We start from the raw sequence: 7794 nt of genomic DNA on the forward strand, positions 1-7794 counted from the left end.
AGGGAGATGGGGTGCCCAGGTCCCCGCTGCTCGCCCACCCGCCTTTGGAACAAAGGACAGTCTTGACCGAGGAGGCTCTGAGACCAGCTCACAGGCCCCAAGATGGTCAGCTGGACCAGATGGTGGGTCTACCCCGCGAGACCCTTCTCCTGCTTCATGAACACACAGGCAAGTGGGGACACAAGGCCCGGCCTCCATTTCCATAAAGCGTGCACATCAGGCCCCACAGCACGCGGCCCGGCCAGCCTTACCGCCGTCATGGTAGTGCTGTGTGGACTCCTCAGACGACCGGTAGTAGCTCTGCTGGGCGTAGGACGCCAGCTGGTCGGCGTAATCGCCGTGTGGTCCGGGGGGTCTGTCCAGCTCATGGGCTCCGAGGTGGCCTGGCGGTGGCTGTACAGCTCGCCACAGTTGTTCTCCCCCTGGCACAGGTACTCTGGGAGGAGCCTTGCCGAGAGGACTGGTAGCGCCCTGTGGGCCGCTGCCCCATCGCGCTGCTCCCCTGCCCGCTCCGGCCATCATGGCCGTGGACTGGCCTGCGTAGTGCGGGCTCCCGCCCCGCGCCCAGCTGTAGCGAGACGAAGCCGCCTGGGTTGGGCTGCATGTTTTTGTTGGCCCAAGACACGTCGTTGCTAACGGCGCCTTGGCCCTGCAAGCGGTACGCTCTGTGAGGCCGGTCCCGAGTGGCTGGAGCCGGGCCCCCGAGCCGTGGCTGCTGGCTGACGCGCTCGTGGAGGTGCTGGGCGGCGCGCTCTGCGCCGGCTGCCGCGTGAACACGTGATTCGGACCGATGTCGGTCTGCGCTTGCGTGAGGGAGGACGGCGGCAGGCCGGCGGGGGTGGCATCAATGAGGCTTCCCTGGGGGTGCGGGCCCTGGCCAGTTTTTTTCACACTATGGACATACCAATGCTAAAATCAAATTGATAAAGCTTAAATTCACATCAGGAACCAAAGACTGGGGGAAAAAAAAAAAAAAAATCAGGAAAGGGCTTTTCCTGGTGGCGCAGTGGTTGAGAATCCGCCTGCCAATGCAGGGGACGCAGGTTCAATCCCCGGTCTGGGAAGATCCCACATGCAGTGGAGCAACTAAGCCCGTACGCCACAACTACTGAGCCTGCGCTCTAGGGCCCGTGTGCCACAACTACTGAAGCCCGCCTGCCTAGAGCCCATGCTCCACAGCAAGAGAAGCCACCGCAAGAAGAAGCCCACGCACCGCAACGAAGAGTAGCCCCGCTCACTGCAACTAGAGAAAGCCCGCATGCAGCAACGAAGACCCAACGCAGCCAAAAAGAAAAAAAAAAAAAAAATCAGGAAAGCTTTACCACACAATTCAGACATGTGTTCAAAATTTTCCATAATGGCCTATTATTGGGGAAAAAAGGGAAGATAAATAAGATAGGTATGTGAAGTGGCCTGAGAGTGGTGACTGCAGAATTATATAATAAGAAGAAATATTTTTTCAGTAGATTAGTGTTTGGAAATACATATGAAGTAAAATTGTCACTGAAAAATACATTATGTTGGGCAGTTATTTTATGCAGCTCTAAACATAATTATGATTGGGATCTAGAAAATAGAAAATAACTTTGTTTTTTCCCCCAGCTTTGTTGAGGTAAAATTGGCAAATAAAAACTGCATATATTTTAGGTGTGCAATGTGATATATTGATATATGTATACATTGTGAAATGATTACTACAATCAAGCTGATTAACATATTCATCATTTCGTTTAGTCACCATTTTTTGTTTGTGTGGTGGGAACACTTAAGATCTACTCTCTTAGCAAATTTCAAGTATACAATAATGTATTATTAACTATAGTCACCATGTTGTACATCAGATCTCCAGAAATGAAGTCAGTGTGTTAACCACTTGCTTACTGATTGCATTTAAAAGTCAGTCACAACATCACCCACTTGGTTGTTAGGGCAGGGTGATTTTGCAGGTATTACTTTAATAAATGTGAATAAAATATGCTTAACTGGTACTCTAGGAATCATTCAAATTGTTAAAACATCTTAAAGGAGGACAGGTCTGAGAATGAAAGGCAAGGACATGTAGACACAGGGTTTATTGATGGTGTTTATCACATGCGGATATAAATTCATAGACTGAAGTGAGGTGCCATCTTGGTGAAATAGACTGTGGCCAACAGGGTAGAGCCAAAGGTGGTGACTGATTTAAGGTACTTGTGATTTGCAGCAAATAACTGACCCACCAAACTGGAAAAACTTTTTCATAAATATGTGTGGGTAATGCTGAGTTAAAGTCACAAAGATTTCTTTGCATCTGACCTCAGCGTCTTCACTACATGTTATGAACTGAATGTTTGTGTCCTCCCCCAATCCATATGTCGAAGCTTTCACTTCTAATATGATGGTATTTGGAGGTGGGACCTTTGGGAGGTCATTAGGTTTAGCTCAGGTCATAAAGATGGGGACCTCATGAAGGAATTAATATCCTTATGAGAAAAGGAAGAGAGACCAGAGCTTTCTCTTTCTCTTTCTGCCATGTAAGGACACAGTGAGAAGGCAGCTGTCTGTAAGCCAGAAAGAGAGCCCTCACAAGGGAACTGAATTGTCTGGCACCTTGATGTTGGACTTCCAAGCCTCTAGAACTGTGAGAAATAATTTCCTGTTGTTTAAGCTATCCAGTCTTTGATATTTTGTTTTGGCAGCCTGAGCTAAGACACTAATGTTTACTGTAATACTGTACTAATGTTTACAGGCTTACTTTGGCGATATTGTGGGTTTGGTTCCAGACCACTGCATAAAGCAAATATCACAATAAAGCAATTCACATGAATTTTTTGGTTTCCCAGTGCTTATAAAAGTTATGTTTACACTATACTGTAGTCTATTAAGTGTGCAATAGCATTATTTCTAAAAAAATAATTGTACATACCTTAATTTAAAAACAGCTTATTGCTAAAAAGTGCTAACCATCATTAGAGCCTTCAGCAAGTCATAATCTTTTTGTTGGTGAAGGGTCTTGCCTTGATGTTGAAGGATGCTGACTGATCAGGATGGTGGTTTCTGAAGGTTGGGGTGACTGTGGCATTTTCTTAAAATAAGACAACAGTGAAGTTTGTCACGTCATTTGACTCTTCCTTTCATGAACGATTTCTCTGTATCATGCAGTGCTGTTTGATAGCATTTTACCCACAGTAAACTACTTCCAAAATTGGAGTCAGTCCTCTCGAACCCTGCCACTGCTTTACCAACTAAATTTATGTAACATTCTAAATCCTTTGCCGTCATTTCAGTAATCTTCACAGCATCTTCACCAGGAGTAGATGCCATCTCAAGGAACCCTTTTCCTTCTCATCCATAAGAAGCAACTCCTCATCCATTAAAGTTTTACCATGAGATTGCAGCAATTCAGTCACATCTTCATGTTCCACATCCAGTTCTAGTTCTCTTGCTGTTTCTACCACATGTGCAGTTATTTCCTCCACTGAAGTCCTAAACCACTTAAAGTCATCCACGAGGGTTGGAATCAACTTCTTCCAAACTCCCGCTAATGTTGCTATTTTGACCTCTTCCCATGAATCATGAATGTTCTTAATAGCATCTAGAATGGTGAATCCTTTCCACAAGGTTTCCTACTTACTTTCCCCAGATCCATCAGAGGAATCACTATCTATGGCAGCTATAGCCTTATGAAACTTCTTAAATAACAGGACTTGAAAATCAAAATTATTCCTTGATCCATGGGCTGCAGAATGGATGTTTTATTAGCAGGCATGGAAACAACATTCATATCTTCGTATATCTCCAACAGAGTTCCCGGGTGACCAGGTGCTTTGTCAATGAGCAGTAATATTTTGAAAGGAATGTTTTTCTTCGGAGCAGTAGGTCTCAACAATAGGCTTAAAATTCAGTAAACCATGTTTTAAACAGACATGCTGTCATCCAGACTTTATTTTACCATTTATATAGCACAGGCAGAGTAGATTTAGCATAATTCCTAGGGGCCCTAGGATTTTCAGAATGGTAAATGAGCATTGCCTTCAACTTAAAGTCACCACCTGCATTAGCCCCTGACAAGAGAGTCAGTCTGTCCTCTGAAGCTTTGCAGCCAGGCATTGACCTCTCCTCTCTAACTATGATAATCCTAGATGGCATCTTCTTCCAATAGAAAGCTGTTTTGTTACAATGAAAATCTGTGGTTTAGTGTAGCCAGCTTCATTAATGATCTTAGCTAGATCTGGATAACTTGCTGTAGCTTCTACATCAGCACTTGTTGCTTCACCCTGCACATTTATGTTATGGAGATGGCTTCTTTCCCCAGATCTCATGAAATAACTTCTGCTAGTTTCAAACCTTTCTTCTGAAGCTTCCTCACCTCTCTCAGCCTTCCTAGAATTGAAGAGAGTTAGGGCCTTGCTCTGGTTTAGGCTTTGCCTTAAGGGAATGTTGTGGCTGGTTTGATTTTCTATCCAGACCACTAGAGCTTTCCCCATAACAACCATAAGGCTGGTTTGCTTTCTTATCATTCATGTGTTCACTGGAGTAGAACTTTTAAATTCTTCAAGAACTTTTCCTTTGCATTCACAACTTGACTAACTGTTTGCTGCAAGAGGCTTAGCTTTCAGCCTATCTCGGCTTTCAGCATGCCTTCCTCACTAAGCTTAATCATTTCTAGCTTTCGACTTAAAGTGAGAGACATGCAAATATTTCTTTTAATTGAACACTTAGAGGCCATTGTAGGGTTATTAATTGGCCTAGTTTCAATATAGTAAGTCCCCTACATACAAACAAGTTCCGTTCTGAGACCACGTTCATAAGTCCAATCTGTTCATAAGTCCAACAAAGTTAGCCTAGGTACCCAACTAACACAATCGGCTATATATTGATAGTACTGTATTGTAATAGGTTTATAATACTTTTCACACAAATAGTACATAAAAAACAAACACAAAAAATAAAGAAAGCATTTTTAATCTTACAGGACAGTACCTTGAAAAATACAGGAGTACCAGCTACATCACCACTGCTTTTACGCTTGCTTCCGGACATCCTGGGCTTGAAATAAAGATACTGTACTACTGTACTCTATACAGTACTGTACAGTAAAGCGCACAAAAGCACAACCACTTGTAGAGGATGCAAGCACGTGACAATGTCTGCCAGACACGTGAACTAACTTACATGATTGGACATGCGAATGCATATTCGCATCGTTGAAAGTTCGCAACTTGAAGGTTCGTATGTAGGGGACTTACTGTATTGTTGTATTTCAGGGAATAGGGAGGCCTGAGGGGAGAGAGAGAGATGGGGGAACAGTCAGAACATGCACAACACTTGTCGCTTAAGTTCACTATTTTATATGGGTGCAGTTCATGACACCCCAAACAATTATAATAAAATGTCAAAGATCACTGATCCCAGGTCACCATACAAATATAATAATGAAAACGTTTGAAATATTTCTAGAATTACCAAAATGTGACACAGAGATATGAAGTGAGCAAATGCAGTTGGAAAAATGGCACCATTAGACTTGCTTGACAAAAAGGAAACCTTTAATCTATAAAAAATCACAGTATCTGCGAAGGGCAGAAAAGTGAAGCACAATAAAGTGAGATACGCATGTACTATAAATTTCCAAGAAAAGTGTGCAATATCCAGTGTTTCTCAATCTTATTTGAATAGTAATCTTTCTCAGAGATTCTGGAGGACAGTGTGGGCAGAATTGCCCTTAGACGAGGCAAGAAAGGCCCCTACCCTGGGATCTGTGATATAGAGGCCCTGAGTTGGCCCTCCTCTGCCTGTGCCCCTTCCCTAGGGCCATGGGGATAGCCCCACCCCGAATTTCGGTTCACCCGTCTACATCATGCTCTGGGCCTGCATGCCTTTCTATCAATGGTACAGCTTGTCCTTCTGAGAGTGGACTCCCCTCACAGCCCAGCCTTGGCCAAGGGGCCCTGCTGGTTGCAGGGGTCTGGGGACAAAGTTTGGATGTGTGTGTTACTGACCAGAGTTCTTGGCCTTCCCCAATCAATAGAAATTGACTAGAGGCCAGACAAGAAATTCAGGCAAGGCTCTATTGGGGCCCCTGCTGCAGCAGCAGCGGGGAGTGAGAACAACAGTGTCCCTTGCTTGCTCGCTCCTTGAGTGGGGGGCAAGCTTGCTCCTTATATGGAGTGAGGGTAGAGGTGTGTCCCAGCATCGGGCCAGAGGGGCGGCTTAGGTGTTTTGCCCACCCCTTAGGTGGTGTAGTGTGCACGGGGCATGCGCAGTACCCTGCTTTTGCTCTCACACCCTGTTTTTGCTTCCAGCTCTTCAAAAGTGGCAGTTGGGATTTTTGTATCTTTGTATCTTTTGGGTCCAGAATTTGCCCCAACTGCGCATGCACGCAGTTATTTTTAGCCCCATAAAGTAACTTTGTATTTTGTTGCTTGAGGAGAGGTGTGTCCAGGTGCAAGCACTGCAGCACGGCAGCAAAGGGTCCCAGGTCCCAGCCGGTCTCATGTCAACTACTGTATCCACCTGTGAACACATGAGGCCTTTCTTGGTGGGCTCTGGAGACAAGCATGAGAAGAGAAAGGAATGGCAGGGAACAACTTAACTCCCCATGATCAAGTTCCAATGCAGAACGCTGTGGAGTCTAGGAGTCCAGAATCTGAACCTGGCCTTCCAAGCTGTTGTGAACGTACTTTTTGCAAAGGTAAGAGGATATTTTATTTAGCGGTTTGCTAGTCTAATTTATAACTTTAAAATATTTAGACATATGGTAAGTGGGCTTCTATTTATACTGTTATGTAACTTCAAGCCTTGCAAAAATTACGAGAGAGCCTGGGCTGGTGTACCCCAGAACATGGGTCTGAAAAGTTTGCACGAAGCTTCACTCTGTGACTATTTCCTGTCTACTACTCTATTTACTTGTGGCAGCCAGACTTACCCGCGCTGAATGCTATGCCAGAAAGGAAGCTTCATATATCAGAGTGGGAGGGAGGATTCCAAGTAATGGTTCTCTGAGATTCTCAGTTTCTCTTTTGTAAAATGGGACAATATGAAAGTACCTCTTTCATAAGGTTGTTGGGAGGATTAAATTGAGTAACTTGGCGCATTTAGCACAGTGTTTGGTGCATAGAAAGCTCTCAACAAATGTTCAGATATTTTTACTAGATATTTTAAATATTTTTACTATCATTAATATTATCATCTTAGTTCAAAGTGGAACATTGCTGGTCATTAGGTAACAGTGGTTATTTATTAAAAAGTGTGTCTTGTTTGATGGGTGAGAAGCAAGCTCATTTGGAGACAGACCTGCCAGACCCCCCAACTTCCTTGGGCTGCTACCCCCCTGAAGTCCAGGTGATTCCCTCTGCAACTGTGGGGAGGCACCAGGCTACAGCTCTACCTTCCCATGCAGAGGGGGCCGGAGTAAAAGCGCAGGTCTTGTCTGGGGTTGGAAGTGAGCCAACAGACAAGAATGGTGGTGTTGATAGTCCCTCTTCAGAGTGAATCTCCAACACCAGGCCAGGCAGAAATTCTCACCTATGTGTTAAAAGTCTGGCCTTCATAATACCTATTAACTGAGAGAGACCCAATGTTTTAACTGTTGTCGTCGGTGAACATAAGTGTTGGGGTAGTTGTCTTAGCAGAGAGAAGAGTCCAGATGGATTGGAGGAAAGAGAGTACATTCCAAGGAAGGAAAGAGAGAGTGGGTGGTATGGAGCAGTGATTTTCAAACTTTAATGTGTGCAACAGAATCACCTGGAGGACTTGGTAAAGCACGGGTTACTGGGTCCCACCCTCAGAACTTCTGGTTGGGATGAGGCCCAA

At 44.7% G+C, this 7794-nt stretch overlaps 1 pseudogene; it reads right to left on the reverse strand.

Annotated features, from left to right (window-relative positions):
* Positions 1–216: 216 nt before the first annotated feature.
* Positions 217–5184, reverse strand: LOC118884408 (annotated as a pseudogene).
* Positions 5185–7794: the final 2610 nt, after the last annotated feature.

This window comes from Balaenoptera musculus, chromosome 18 (assembly GCF_009873245.2).
Source record: "Balaenoptera musculus isolate JJ_BM4_2016_0621 chromosome 18, mBalMus1.pri.v3, whole genome shotgun sequence".
Classification (NCBI taxonomy): Eukaryota; Metazoa; Chordata; class Mammalia; order Artiodactyla; family Balaenopteridae; genus Balaenoptera; species Balaenoptera musculus.